The sequence below is a fragment of the Amblyomma maculatum genome, chromosome 7 (genome assembly GCF_055883805.1).
Source record: "Amblyomma maculatum isolate TAMU_Amacu chromosome 7, ASM5588380v1, whole genome shotgun sequence".
In the NCBI taxonomy this organism is placed as follows: Eukaryota; Metazoa; Arthropoda; class Arachnida; order Ixodida; family Ixodidae; genus Amblyomma; species Amblyomma maculatum.
The window spans coordinates 142453441-142469969 of record NC_139350.1 but is presented as its reverse complement, the minus strand read 5'-3'; positions in this window follow the sequence as shown (position 1 = coordinate 142469969).

Here is a 16529-nt window from a genome sequence, read left to right as displayed (position 1 = left end):
AACCGCACGGTGCTTTTCTCTCTGTGGTAAGTTTACAGAGAAAACTACCGCCTGCCCTAAAAAGCGGCCGCGAAACACGAAAACTCCCCGGCAGGCAGGCACGCGGGGTTTATACAGCCCGCTTCGGGTATACTTTTGCGGTACCAGCCGCAGCCATGGATGGCGCCGAGTACACTTTCATGAAGTCAGCGTTAGGAGGCACAAGTGGCTTCTTTCTCGTCTCATATTTACCGGGCCCCATTCGCTACACAGATAAAACAACAAAGCTACAAAAACAAACGTCTTGAATAATCTCGCAATTGCACATGTTGTGCCCCTCGCAATTTCTTTTCAGGCTCCAGAGTTTCCTAATGAAGGCTTCACGCAAAATCTCCAATAGCTTGAGCGTTAATTAATCCTGACTGATTATAAAGATTTGCGCGGAGTAAAAAAGAAAAAAGGAAACCCCATGCTTGTTTGTGCGGTCTCATCAATGCCGCTGAAATTTCCTTGGCGCAGCGTAAACCAGGTTTTTGTTTTTCTTTTCTAGATTTTCACTGATATGAATTTGTTATGGCGGGCGCAGAAAAAAAGAAATCAGTGCTGCACTGTCCGTGCCGCCGACGCCGTTATGTACACGCAAATCTGCCCATCCAACGCCCAAACTTTCAACTGTTTCTTTCGTCTACGCGACAGGAGTGCGAACTCCACCTTACGTATGCAATTTACGTGGAAGGTGACTTTGAAAAGGATGTTTAATTCCTAATTTCTTCGCTTTCATTACAGATTGCCTGTGGTTTAGTGGCGCACTGTTTAATTCGCACATTGAAGGTTAATATGTACTTAAAAATGTTCTAAGTGCGTTATCAGACAATTAGTTACTATTTTTGTCGCCCTGCGGGAGTGTGGGAGCATTAACACGTAGGCCTTAACATGTATATAGGTTAACAGAAGTCCTACTTGCAGACGTTGCCATTTTTCATGTTCGAGCTATAGTGGGGAAAGCTGGCGTCTTGTTTCGTAACACACGTCGCGTGGGGCGCTACTGATGCGCTCGTTAGCACGTCGCTGCCACCTTGCGTCACGTCGCCGCCATTGTGAGCTGCGAGCTTGGTTGCGAAACTAAACAGATTGAATCCGAACTTCGAGGATAGTTACTGCAACCTCGGCGTAACAAAGTGGTAAACCGCTTTGCCTCGAGAAGCCTAAACGCTGTACTAAGGATGCAGTTTCCCTCCTTTTCCACCCAACACATGGTTCCTCGCAATGTCCACAATCGGCTTCGATGCGTTACTCACGAAGAACGTTAGAGTAAGTTTCATTAGAGCAAACCACGGATTACAGCAACTTCACGCGTAAAGTATAAAAAAAAAGGCCACTGATAAGCGCCGCCTATCACCAACTCTAACAACTAACTCCATTAACAAGTAACAAGTTCTCACTCTTGACACGCGCTTGCAGAAATGATGACGCGTAGAAAAAACTTTTCCTATCTCTCTTCTGCCAGCATTTCGGATTTGAGTGAATGGAAGCGACCAGAAAGGTATTCGTTATGAGCAGAATAACGAGAGGAAGGGAACTGTCCCGTGTGTTCATTATTCCGTAAAAACAGGGCGAAGAGATGTAATCGCAAAGCGGCGGAGTTGTGACGCGAGGCAAGCCGATTTTGCACGCCACTGCGGCCGCACTTCTTTTGGCCGGGGTTTGCGGAAACGACGCCTAACGAAGACGGAGTGCGCGACGTGCCTTCTGCGTAGGAACGACGGATGCAGTGCGCACTGCAGCCCGACCGACTGCCTTCCCGCCTGAGGAAACTCCTTGGCACAGTTCGGTGCTACGGGGCGGCCGCCGATATCGCGTTTTCGAAGGCTTCACCAGCACGTCGTGCGATCCTTCCGCGCCCTCGGGATTTTGGGTTCAAAGCGCGTCGCGCGTTTGCGGCGAAACCGCTAACGGCGCAACGTTGGCACGGCAGAGAAACGCGAGAGCGCAGCTTTTGCGAGTACTACAAGGAGGAGGTTAGCGCTTTCCGGCAGTAGAGAGAAAAGAAAACAAATGCAGCAATTGTTTTCCCATCTATACTCACTAATTCGACAAGCTGGAGCGACGTTGGTACCTACGCGGTCTTTTTTTCTGCATGCTGTGCCAAGAGGGCCCAGTCCTATGGAGAGAAAGTGCGGAGCGCATTCACGCCTAATCAATTTTTTTCCCTCTGATGTTTTATTTGTGCGCGCGCGTCCGATACTCGTCCTCGTGTCTTCGAAAGCTCCCAGAAGCGATAAGCTTTCTGACAACTGTGGTTGTGTTTACAAAGGCAGAAAAAGTTGTAAACATGGGAAATAAAGATGATATTGGCGCCCGTTTGTAGTCGACGCCCTATGTCGCATCTACAGTGTCCATTGTAGGGCGAGGATGGACATATAAAAAGCATCTAACAGAGAAATTCTGCACCATTTTATGCCCCATAAAAGCGCTTTCATTATTTCCTCTCTCTCGACCGTACTCCTCAGAGCTTACAAAGCGCAACAAACAAATTCTGGCTGTGTCTTGAAGCATTACCCGAATTTCGTGACCCACTGGTAAGCCTTGCTCTAATGGATAATAGAGAAACGTAGTAACAGCACTGAACATTATTTGATCTCCCAACCCCTGTGCTCTCTTCCTGACAGCAATGGAAATGTTCCATGCAAAAAGTAAAGATAAACGAGATTCTGAAGCTGTTAACAAGAGCGCAGTTTCCGCCTCCTCGTAGGACTTATTATTCCTTCTTTCGTTTTACTAAACCCATAACACCGCTCGTACGGTATAACTTACCACTTTAATTGCTCTTGTGGAACACCGAACAGAAAACATTAGACTATTTAGCAAAAAAAAAAAAAAAAGATGAAACTTAAGATGCTTCTTAACTAATGCATATCGTCATGTTGACATAACTCATGCAGGTGTATCACAATGTTTGAGCATATCAAAGGCTAGTCGCCAACTTCGCGAAACTCACCACAGCCGAAATCCAGCCAGACTACGTTTTTTGTCCGCCGTACCCATTGTTAGAAATTGAGTGACGTCGAACCAGTCGTCCGACCAGCGCTTGTGCACACAAGGCAAGACCCTAACGTTACTAAGGGTTGCACGCAAGTGCCATGACCTACGCTCTCAGCCCTTGATATGTTCCCGCGAGGACTCGGGATTTCTAATTTTTGAGAGTCTCTCTCTGTCTGGATCAGACACTTCATACATCCAGCTTCCGAGCTTTCCCTGCCTCCGTTTTCTGTTTCCCTTTTACGTCCTGCTTTCCTTTCTTCTCGTGGGAAGCTTCGGATGTCGGGTTGCCTCTCCGCTATAGTCTTCTTAAACTTCGTTCATTTGCTCTCGAATATTTGTTTTCAGCTGCCTCTATTGCTTTGTGCCTTTTTGCCTATATGATCCCTCTCCCTTATCGAAGAACACTAGAATAAATTAATGAAGGAGAGCCGAGCACGCAATTTTTCTTCTTCACTCTGCCACAGCTTACATCTATAGGTGAAGGTTGTCCAGAAAACTGGCTAGAGTGGGAGTGTTTCCTTCTGCAACTAAAACAAGCATCCACTCCTATTTTACAGGAGGCTTCGGAGCTAACTCGTTATTAGAGAGTGTATTGAATGAGAACCATTTGATGCTAGGAACTAACGTATATCTGCAAACAGCGCAATCAAGGAGGAAGAAATGCTTCAATGTTTTTTTGTTTGACGAAAGAAAACGTTTATTCCCATTTCTCAGTTTTCCTTTTCTTAAGCTTCCGCAGGTGTAATAAACCACTAAAGAAACCCCACATAATATTATTTCGGGGTGGCTCATGTAGAGAATATTGTACGTCGGTGCTGCCGCTTTTTGGGATGTACCTCTCGGACCCTCGGGTTGAGCGAGCACTGCGTACAACTGTGGGGGCTCGCTTCGCGTAGAGAGGCCTCTCGCTCGCTTTCATCTTGGTACTCCGTTTGTGGCCCTGATTGGAACAAACCGCCGGAACGTGCACCCTTCGTTACGGCCTCAGCCGAGTTCCCTGGTGAGGACAAAAAAAAAAAAAAAAACAACGAAAGAAACTCACGAGAAGAAGAGCACTTTCAACAAAGGAATAGCCCGAACGTGGATCCAGACGAGGTCTTCTCAAATGCAAATCACCGCCTGCAGTGTTTCCTTTTAAGTGTTGTTTCCATTTCTTTTAAGTTACGCACGCCGAGCGCGAACTGCAAACGTGATGCGGTAGCAGCTACCACAGACGAGAGCAAACACATTTCTCTGTGCCCGCGTATGCAAAACGACCGCGCACTCCATAGCTCGTTTTCCGTATCGCAAATGTCAGAAAAAAAAAAGAAAGAAAGATTAAACTGAGGAAAAGCTTCGCTAAGAAACTCGAGAAATGATGAATAACATAAACGCAACTTTTAAGGCGACTAATTCGAAGCTCATCAACCGGACTGGAGAAACGGACAATGTCATATTTGCCAATGACAAACTGCGCTAGCTTCGACGTATGTACGGGAGCCGCGACACACATGAACGAAGCAACAGAATAGGCGAGCAGTGAGGTTCCTGTTGCATTCCCCATGCCAAAAACGCGGCAGATCGCTATGAGGGGAGCAAACCTAAACCCAGTTTGAAATACGGTGTTGCCAGTGTCGCGGGCGCTATGAAAAAAAGATGCAGGACACGTGTCGGCGCCAGCCGCAAAGTTTACAAGCAGTATTTGGGTCCCCGTAAGAGAAACGTGCCTCTATTGCAGGCATCACTAGGGTACGCTTGATAATGGGGCGCCAGACGCGTTAGTATTTTTGAGCCTGTTGGGGTCAAAAGGCTGAGGAGGACGTCGCGAACAGCCGTGAACTAGGTTTCGAAGAGGAAGAAAGCGAGCGCATGAGACGAAGCGGCAGCGACGGGTGGCTCCAGCGAAATGTTGTCGCATAACGTCGTATGTAGAGCATGCCTTGGGGGAAGCGTATGTCAATGCGTGTTGTTATTTGTTTGCGTGTTGTTAGTTTATACTTTGAATAAATACTTTGTGGAGGCCACACAGAAAATTTATATAAGGGTGCAGAAACAATTTCTTGATTTCTGCCTTTGGTGCCCGTGATCTTGCAGTGCATACCGAGAGAGACCGAGCTCGTTTAAATCGTCGACCATGCATTTTTGAGCTGAGGAGCAGCTTGGAAGCGCAGCATTCATCCGGTGTAGTTTTGCGCGCACAGTGCGCCTGTTGTGTCCACAGCATCAGGCGCAAATGATGTGGGTGTGTAATGAAATTTCATTTTTAATGCTCTACCAGTTTGGACGCATCCAAATAAAACTGCAAAGCTGATTGAATGTGACAGTCACATGCAGTTAAGAGGATCCACAACTCAAGGTATATTTATATCACAGACGTAAGTGCTCATTATAGCATTATCCTGAACGCAGCTCTATGGCTTCAAAGGAAAGCTGAGTGAGCAAGACGAGCAAGCTGCATAGGTTCCCTTTTGAGCCGTACGAGTGCACGCAGGTGGACGCTGTAAGTACCTGCTGCAATAAACGAATATTCACTATAGTGAGCGCCAGCTTGTTCCACAGGCGCCACGTTAAAGACAACTATTATGTTCCTTCTTAGCAAAGCGCGAAGAACTGATCCAGCTATCTCCTATTCAATCTTGGTGCTTCTAGCGTAGTCCACTTCCACACATTCCCACTGCGTACAAATCGGATTCATCAGATGAAACTACTCTCAAGCCGTTTCTATACGTAGTGGATGTTCCTCGTTGCCTGCACATAATTTTAACTGTGAATTTCTTGTTTCGTGAGTGAAGTCGTGCGATGTGCTGCACGGGCGTTCGTTGAGTTTAGTAGAGGGTAAATGCATCTGATGAAAGTTTATTTTACTTTACTGCCTGCTCGCCTGTGTCATTTGCTTGCGGTAGTAACCGCTTATGGCCTTCGTTTTGGCTTTAAGCAGCTCATCAACGTACAGCTGATCGTATCAGTTTTTGCACCCGCGGCTCTTTTATTCGCGACCTGTCGAAATTAGGACACTGGCTCTTTTACGTCTTATTATTCCGAGCGTCTTTGGACTGGCACTCTTTGTTTCCTCGAAAAAGGTATACAACTGGCATGGTGACCGAAAACAATTATGGGCTGCGCTGCTTCATGTTGTCACCATGTGCTCAAGAAAATTGTGGACATCATTCACTTAATATTTCCATTCATGCTTGCGAGGAAAACGTGTATATGCGTATGGTTGACGTCTCTCTGATAGGTAATCCGCCCAGGACAGCTGTGACGACACGGCGATGTGCTTTGCGTATTTCTAAATTAAGGAAACTTGTGTCGTTGGCAATATCAATAAAAGAAAGAAATTTCAAACGACAATATAAAAAAAATACAGACGGAGCAGCAATATTTAAAATGCAGAGCAGAGTTCTTTCGGCAGACCACGTCTGACCACAGAAGACATACAACGTTGAAGACTGGGATTCCTTACAGAAAAAAAAAATGTGGGAAGAGCGAAGGCATAACATTGCAGAGCACAGTAGACGCGAGTGGTGGTGCCTTTTCGGTAAACACTCTTCGAGCACCTTGACTTTGCCCGGTCTCTAGGGGGGAGGCGTCGGCTCAGGGATAGGGAAGAAAGGGGGAAGAGGGGGCTTTACTGGTCGGCTGCCTGGGGATGTTTTGTAGGGGTGGTAGGAAGGCACGGATTTCCGGAAACTCCGTCTCTGTGTTCGCTCGACCGCGAAGCGCCGCTTCCGCCAACTCCCCCTTTCGCTGGCCGCCGCTGCTCCTGGCCTCCGTCGCGCCGTGGCCTCCCCAAGCCGCACTGAGGCCCGGGTGTTTTTGCGCCCGACCAACGAACGAGAGCCGAACGGTGAGAGCCTCGCGTGTGCGGCCGGGTCGAAATCGGGGCGCCTGTTTACGTAGAGAGCTTCTTTACGGGCCGCTGACATCTGGGCGGGTCAGAGGCTGCTGCTCCTGCTGATGGCGCTGGCGTTGCTCGCGACAAGAACCACACTCACGCCCCTTGAACCGCTTTCCAAGCTTGTGTGAGCCATGCTTCGTCTACAGTGGCAATTAGCGCCGATGTGCGCGCTTCGACAGTGCTCTAATTTATCGTAGCAAGTTTATGTGCGTGTGCACTTGTGCACCTACTTTAATTATTTCGTTTACATCCGTGTGTCAGGGCGATCATAGTTGCGAAACCTGCAGAGAGCTATCACAAGCACGCTACACATTTCTCGGCCGCCGCCGCTTGAGGCAGGGACTGCTGTGGTTGCTGGTCCTATTGGTGTTGAGGTCGCCCCTGCTTTCTATCTTTGTACGTTTGGTGCAACTGCCTGTCTCTACACCCAGGAATACAAGGCTCAGTCGACACTGTCAATAGCCAGAATATTCCTAATTAGTGAATGGCGGCAGTGGACTTGCGCGAAACGGTTCGTGCCGACGCGCGCTAGGGTAACTGTTCTTGCTGCTGCTCGAAGTAAACGATCGAAAGCAGTCCGAACTCGTTTTTCTCCTGCAGCATACAAATGATGCAAGCGACCCGAGCGAAGAGGTGAGCCAGATTCGGGGATCGGTGTTTGGAAGGCACAGCGGCAGGAGCTGTGGCTTCAGAGAGTGCCGCCGAAGAACAGTGCGTGGAGAGAGAGAAAAAAAAAGTATTTCAAAAAGAAAAAGAAAAAAAGCGCACTACAGTTTTGCCAGCACGTCTGGAGGGGAGCCGAGGATTACCCCGTCGGTCGAAGCGCAAGTAAAAAAACCGCACTCGCGCGAGCTGCAAGGAACAGATCCGAGAGGCGGTGAGAAAACAAATATAGACTTGTCAATCACCCATGGGAGCAGGTGCTGCTTTGTATGTGTATGAGCAAGACGCTTAGTTTTTTTTTTTTTTTTTTTCTTCGTCTTTTTTCCTTTCCGTTGACGCGTGGTGAGAGGTCTGGTAGTGTGGACGCTTGCCTTCTGCTTTCTGTCAGGATTTTCTCACTGCTTTCTTCTTGCTCACATACTTCGTTCAGAACTTGGGGCTGCTTGAAGATCGTATAGGCTCCGTCTCGGTCAGACGAAGGGAAGGAAATGCTCTATCGTCAGCGAGTTGTCACGGTGGACTAACCTTTCCTGAATGCGACAGCTCACCATGTCATCATACCAACGCGATAGTCCTATCACAAACGCTCAGGACATCTTTTTTTTTTTTTCACTTCACTGCTGCATGCAATGAAAAGTTTGGATATTACCTGTATTGCGAGCCTAACTGATAACAATGATTAGGAGTGGATTTAAATGCATCCAAATTAAAGCAGGTCACTTCTCCTGCTAATATTCATCTATCTCATGTGCAAAGTATAGTACGTCTCGCGACGTTCAGTGCAGAGACAGTATAGTCATGAACATCTAAGCCGAAGGCACACTTTTTCTGCCATTCCCTGCGAAAATTGGAACCAAAGGGTTTGTGTTTTGGGCAATAACTTTCTTTCATTTTTTGTTTTTGGAAAACGCAAAGCAAGACGGGTAGGAATGGGGATGTAGAAGGCGAAAATGAAAAACACAACTTTATTTGAGTGCCTACACCAAGAAAAAATTGGAAGATGCCCTTAAAAGGCAGCCCTGCAAACAGTGTCGTGGTTAATTCTGTTGAGCCGTTTGGAACAACGTACCATATGCTGCAACCTGCGCTGTCGCGCGCTAACAGGTCTAAGAGGATTATCCACGACGTCATGAGTACAGGTCGTCACTGCTGTACGCAGAGTTTCCTCAGATTGAACAGATACGTTTTTTAGCTGCCTAATACTGGAGAAAAGAGATAAGTCTAGAAGAAAACGGGAGGGATGGAAGGAAAACAATAGTGCAGATAAACGCATGTCATAGAGATATGCACATCAATGCGTTAAACTGTCCCATAGACGGCATGAATTTTTTTTTATTCGGTTGAACGTCCCAGAACGACTCAGGCTATGCGGGACGCGGTAGTGAAGGACTCGGGAAGTCTCTACCATTTTGGGTTCTTCAATGCTTACTGACATACCGCAAAAGCAGTTGCCTGGTTATGCCCTGAAGGGGCAATGTGCGGTAGTGGCGGAACGAGAAATGACAACGTAGAAACAAAAATGCCCTCGAGTGCCGTATACATTTCAAAGGATTGGTAAAGCTGCATCACGGCCTCACTGTGATTTGCGATGCCGGATGAGGCCGCGTCTACCCTATTAGGAATAGTTTAGGGTTGTGGTAGCAGACGTCTGCAAAAGAAATCGCCGCCCCTGCCCGGCAAGTACTTTTTTCTATTTAAGCCTTCGGCTCTTGTGAAAAAAAAAAAAAAATTCTTTTTTTTTTCTGCTTCTATTAAGTAAATTATAGGAACCCAGCCGTTTGCAACAAACTGGACATCTGCCCCGCAAATACGTTTCAGTTTCTGTAACGGGCGCAAGTCCACTTAAGGTCTTATTGCTAGAACAAAACTGAACATCTGACTGCGGAAGCCGGTTTTTGATGCTACATTTTACTTTAACCATACCCCCGAGTGGAGAAGCCAGTCGCTAGCTGTGGGCGAGTATAAAAAAAACTTTTCGTACATCCTAGTACGTAACGTCGTAAATGGCGGCTGTATTCTCCTCCCCAGAAAACCGGTTAGCCACCCTGCCTAAGTTGTCTGCGTCGCATTGGCTATCATGGCAGTTCAAGTGCGAAGGCACCATTATTTCACAATGTCATGTTTCACAGTTTTTTTTTTTTTTTTTTTTTTTTGTGATTATGACACATTTAATGCCTTGCAGAAACAGTAGAGCAAATTAGATATCGCAGCGTTCGGATATGAAGAGAGCAGCCTCCAAAAAGAATACGCGCGGAAGGTGGAACAAATCAGTGTCTCAAAGCTAACCTAGACTCGAAGAGTAGCTTCCGGTTCCTTAGCAATGTAGGAACAACAAGTTCAAGCCGGGCGGCAGTTGTCCCGAGGTCGTACTTGTGGGGAACTTTTGCTACGATTTCTATTTACTCTTTTTTATTTGTCAGCAATGCCTTGAACGCCATTCCAAGCGGTAAACGTGCCTGCATGCTGTATATTGCTGACAGCACGGCCATAGCATGCTTTAGATACTAGTGTTGTTAGAGATATGCAGTTAACAGGGCCAAAATTCTATTCCACCTTTGTTCCGTATTTGTCCACCAGTAAATTGTAGAACATCAGAGGCGAAACCGTGATCTTAAGCGAATAGCAGCAACATAATAAATCCGGGACTCTTCTTCACTGCTTGAGAGAAATGAGCGTGGCCTAATACCTAGCATGGCGTAATGGTAGCACAACGACGAGAACAAATGCAACGGTCAAATTTAGTCAAGTATTTTTCAAGCCGAAACTGTTTCGTCATTAAGTTTCCTGTGATGTGGTATCGATGCCTGGCACCAGCAATATCAAAGCAGAGCAAGCCAGTCGCAGCTCACTGTTTTTAGCTATTTATATGAAATAAAGATCTAAGACCCTCCGTTAAAACAACTAAAACCAAAACCATTAGATAAGACTACCGTCAGAGAGCGAGGACGTGGAGGAGGGTGTCCAGTTCATCTCGGCGCTGTCGCACTCTGCCCAATCGAAACCGCTTATCTCGTCGAGTCGACATTGACGTTAAGCCTAAACTGACGGGGAACCCGCCGCTCAAGATTGAGTCAGCACCAGCGTAGCCGGCGGAAATGAATTTACAGACGAAGTAGACTCCTGCCGCACTTGTGTTCGCGAGCCTTTTCTTTTTTGGTGGTCTTTCTTGCCATTTACCATTTTTAGGCCGCCTCGCAGGAAACATTAAAGCTGTTTCACAAGACCAGCTATAGCGGGTATACAGCGAGAAAATCATTACAATACAGGATATCAGTGTTCGTGAAGAGTTGAATCAGAACGGCTAAAACAACTATACATGCCTAAAAAAAAATACAAATTTTTCAGTCTCGAAGTAGAGCCAAGTTGTAAGAGCGATGAAAGTAATAGTAGAGTAAGAAAAGAGATTGGGCCTCACAACTCGACACATGGCTGCCGATTTGCTTTGAATAATGCAGCGTCCAGCGGTTTCCTCAAGAGAGACTGGGCGCCCCACCCACTTCTCTTTAATGCACGCGCCACACCCCGCCAATAACTTTGGTCCGCGCTGCCTCCTCGAGCTTTCGTGACGCTGCCGGCGGCGCTGCCCGGGAGGAAACGACTGATTCGGCGCGCCCGTCGATATGTCTTCCTGCTGCCCGTTCCGCCACGACGTTATTGTTTTCTCCGCCGTCGGCGACTTCGTTCTGAGCTGTCTTCTTACTTTTTTTCCTTCGTATGGGAGATGGATAGAGGGAGAAATGGCTGCTCAATAAGGGGACACCGTGTGCTGCTTCGCAGTCGAGAATCGCATCGCTTTAAAATAAGGAATCTCTGCTGTACGAAATCAGCTTCCCGGCAAACTTGCCCAGCGTAATGTTTTCGGGCCAGGATGTTCCCGTCTGGAAATGAGAGGGAACGCTGTTCGGCCCATAGAATTTACGCGTGCCCGGAACGGCACGATACCCATACGCGCGTACCGCGTATTATTCGTTCGACCTTAAGCCGGACTGTGCTCTCGAAATGCGCGTGCAGATTGTCACTGGCGGAATAATTCCTGTGTTAGCTCTTTTACTACGAAATATGCTGTCAGTAAATCAAGTTTTATCGGCAGATCTTTTAGGAGCAGTATTTTGCAGTCTTCTTTTTAATATATGAGCATTATGAGCATATATGAGCATGGCGCCTGAAAAAAAAAAAAAAAGATGAACGGCGACCGTATGTCGCGCCGATGAGCGATGAAAAAAAAAAAAAAAAAAAAAACGAAACAGAAATAAACGTACAGACGCCGAGGCTCGAATCTACAGCATCTGGGACGGAAACCAACCACGTATCCAAGTGAGACCCCCCTCCCTTTACGTGGTGACGGCGCTCGTTGCCGTGGTAATGGGCGCGCCCGCCGCAGGAGTGAACAGTTTAGTGGGCGGGGTTCTGTTACCGCTGCAGCTACCCGGCACATGCAGTCAAACGAAACTGGGTGGGAGCAAAGAAATGAAAAAGCCCAACAATTGCAGAAAACCTGGGAGAACAAGACATGTATGTTTAGACATTAGCGTGCAATGTACTTATCGAACGCCCGTGAATAATTTTAATACAACAGAGATAGAATGACTACGTGAGGACTGCGATGCAACGGCGTTCCACAGATCACAATGAAGCCAATCGACTGTATTTTACTCTAGCGAGAATACATTATGTAATTTTTTATTAGTACAAACGTTTATGAGTAAATAATTTTATTCCCGAGCCTTGCATAGTAGCGGAGGTTTTCGTAATCCACAAGCACCACAGAAATGTCAAAGTGGAAGTGCTCATAAAAGTACTAACCTTAAACTACACATTTTCGCATGAGGCGGAGAGCGTATTTGCATACCGTACGGAGAAGGCTTGCGTGGCAAGACTTTATTTAGTTTGGTTAGCTTCACCGTAGTAAGGCGTGTCTGTTGTAGGAAATGAATACGAGAGATCGAAGCCCAGTGTCAAGCACACATCAAGTTAGTCTCGTAGCATGGTTTGACAGCGCTAACGGCAGGCACACAAGGCCGCGTGGCCGACCCGCGTCCGCTTCCGAACAGCGATCGAACAGTGCCGCGAGGAGAAACGCAGGATCAGGGGCGCGGTGCGCAGTCTGATATATTGAATGACCGGTGAAATTGAAGTTCTGTGTATTAATGCGCACTGATATAATGAACGATGTTGACTTTTCTCAAGTGTCTCAGCATTATATGCGCAAGATTTGCTTCTACCAGCCCAAACCAGGATAGAGCTCCACCCAAGTATAGAAATCCGGGCGTCGATCTTGACTTGGCACTCCGCAAAAAAAAAAGAAATAAGAATGATAAAAATAATAATAATAATAATAATAATAATAATAATAATAATAATAATAATAAAATAAAAAAACGATACGGATTAAGAAATTGTGCTAAATTTGGTTTCTTATTTCAAGAGCCACTTGGACACATATTTTAATTTTTGTGCACATAGGCTGTCGCCAAATGGGAGCATTCTCTAGCTTTTGCGAGTGCTTTCTCACATTTTGGATATATTTATGTTAGTAGACAATCAGGAAAGTTATGGCGAATACAGTCAAACATGGCTATTTTGCAATGTTGCCTGTATAGAACACACAGATTATCCTCTTGAAAATCTTGAGTAGAAGTATAGGAAATTCGACCAATATGTCGAAACTCAAAGTCACCGTTATATGAAGGAAGCCAACAGTCAGCGACACCGAACAAAGCATGCTGAATTTGATTTTTATGTGTTTATTTATTTTTGTTGTTGATGTGCAGTGGTCATTTTATTACCTTATGTCTGAAACTATTTAAAAGCAAAATAAAAACAAGATTCCGCCAAAACTGCCCCAGTGCCTGACTTAAAGGGACGATGACAGTTTCGGTCGATCTATTGCCATTTTGTACATCTGTGAATAATATACAGGTCTGTGCACGTAAAGTTTTAGTGCCTAGCGCGCGGCGCATATTACAAAAAAACGCGACAGAAATCGGAATCGAGAAGCTCCTCCCACCGAGAGCGGCCACAGTTTTGAAGTGCTCATGTGACGTCACAGAGCATACGCGGCGGAGCGTCGTCTGCAATGCAGGCTCTCTCTCTTTTGTGGACGATCGACACAGTGGTCGACCCTCATGCAGATGTACTCGGTGAATGTATTTTGCCGCACGAAAACGATATAAAGTAAAATATGTTTTCTTCAGCATAAGGCACGGTCACAATCAGTGGGCTGCGCGGTTAGGTTCGACACGCTGATCTGTCGCATTAAACCGGCGACGAAGCGAGCGTGACGGTGTGAAGTTTCCGGCCCCGCGACGCCGACGGAACTTATCAGCGGATGCTAGCCCGATCTGTTTCAGTCGAATCAGAGGCCGAGCGAGAACTTGGCACCTGATGAGTTATAACGGCTTGAACGGCTGCGCTTGTTTGTAGCTTAACCGAGTTAGAAAAAGTAAAACAAGTTGCTGCACTTTATGTTTCACCTTCTCATCCACAATGACCCTGGCCAGAAATGTTAGTCGGCGCCAAACTCCCGGCCCGTTCCGCGACGAGTAGGCCTAGCACGAGTTACGCGGGGTTTGGGTCTAGAGTTTCGGCGATTACGGAGCACGCATTCACAAGCTTTAGCGCTTGCATGTGGCCATCGAGGGTAGCTCTGGCAGTAGTGACCCCAAATCGACGACTGCTTACATCAAAAAGCAAATGCGCATTGAGCGGGAAGCGTTGAGGTGACCATGTCGGGCGAGCGCAGCCGGCAGCTGTCGGCGCCGCTTGTGGGTAAACACGCGGGAGGCGCAGTCGTAATCCGCGAATCGGCGCATTCCTGCGGGAGTTTCGGGCTCACACACTAAGTACTAAACGGTGTATGTTTACTGTGTTTGCGTTGAAGCACTCACAAGACGTTATTTGGCTCGGGAGTCAGTCGCGCGCGCGGCTGCGGGGGAGGCGAGACGGAGACGGCGGCAGATGGGAGGCTCTTGTTCGGTGCAGGCAGCGAAGAGCATTCGAATCGCGTTGGGTTTTGCGATGACGGGACTGAAGCGGCAGTGGTGGCGCATGCTTTCATACGCTGGCCGTGGCCACACTGAACATAGTTTTGCAAAAAAATAAAAATAAAAAACGATTTACCAACTAAAAATAATTAAATTTGACTAGCACGCGCATATAACGCAAGTCAATGAGTACCGCTTCGTTCAAAAGTTTTGTCTGCTTCTCTAATGTCGCAAAGTATGCTCTCGCGTCATCGTATGCTTGTTTGGTATTTCCTCTTAGTTTCCGACCGAAAGAGCGACGGGCAATAGCTCAGCAATCAGCAACACAACGTTAAGCCCTCCCCCCTTTTGCCCCGCACAAGGCGGAAGAAAATGTTGGACATGCGCCTTTTTTTATGTGGGAGCGTTTTCTTGCTAAACAAGCTAACTCTCACAACGTAAGAATAATATGCTACTGATTGCATGCTTAAATAAGGCCATCGATATCGACCTCCTCGACAGTCTCTACACGAAGCCCAAAACCAGTCCGATGATCACTAAGGTGCTATATATTATTGTGAAAGCTTGGCAAAGAAAAAAAAATATGCAAATAAATTATTATTGCTGACAAAAAAAAAGCTCTTAGTGATCACTGTCCGCGGCATGCATGCAAGAGCGCAGCCGACACCGCGAATGGCAGACGAAACGGGGATGAGATCTCGTTGTGACGTCAGCGACCAATGGTTGCCAGACCTGGAAGCTCCTTTCGATATTGATAATAAAAATTCATTTTAAAACTATTTACTGCACCGAATGGTTTCAAATTTCGAGGATGTATAATTTAACGTGTTGTGGAGTGAAGCCCAATAATCAGTTTATGCTCAAATGTTAGCTGTTATGACACCTATAAGAGCAAAATGAAGGGAATCACAACTTTATTGTGGAAAGGAAAGGTGGGAGTAGGGAGGGTGGTCAGATCCTTCGAAACCATGAGGACCCCTGGCGACACAGGCCCCTGTCACGGCTCTTGATCAGGTGTCCCGGTCGTCGCGGGCTCTTACTTCATTCCGCGCGTTAGCTATACGGGAGCTTCAAGCAGCGTAATGTACTTCACGGGTTTTGCACTACTAATGCAAAATGTAGCCAACTTCATTATATGCGGTATATTTCTTCGTCAGATCAGTAATGAAATTTTATAAACGTGTAAATCATAACGCGAATAATCGTTTGACACTAACGGAAGTCCCTACGACAAAGGGTTGCGCCGTAACGGTTGTCTGAAGCTGCTCGGAATACTCGGTTTGGGGCGGGAAGGGCATCGCTCGGAATCCCACACATATTTCGGGCTTAATCTCAATTTGTAAGTTTATCCCCCGGGACATGTCAGGTCATTTGACACAATTTGAAACACTCTGCGTCAAACGGGTGACCCTGAAATTTTATCTGAATGGGGCTCCTGGGGTAGTCCCGCTTCGATGGCTGACATACTAATACATATTTAAGGAATCGATGGTGTGGTCGTCACTCGAAGCGCTGGGCGCTCACTGTTGCTATGCGCCTTAGTAAGATCACATGATATCCATTTTATTGCCTTGTAGCCCAAGTTTCACCTTCATACGCGTCCTTCGAAATAGAAAGCAGTGAGAGCTAATACTCTTAAAAGAAGCACATGCGGTTGGTGTGACCCGCACCTACGACCTCCAAATTTTGCATATGGGGCTGTACCAACAGAGCTATGTGGGGCTGTTCAATCTTTCACACTCGTAGGTATTTATGTTGTTTGTGACCAAGATTTGAGGGTGCTCACCATTGTCACGCTTGTCTATTGCGGCAGACGTTTAACACGTGCGTTGTTTTACTGCTGGCGTCACAAGAAGCGTTTTCTAACGGAAAGGACGGGAGCTGTCTGATAAACGTAGTTTCTATGCCACGTATGCCATCAACGTTAGTATAGCCGTAGCCCTTCTTAAGCTGTTGAGAAGACAAGTGTAAGAAAAGGGGGTTTT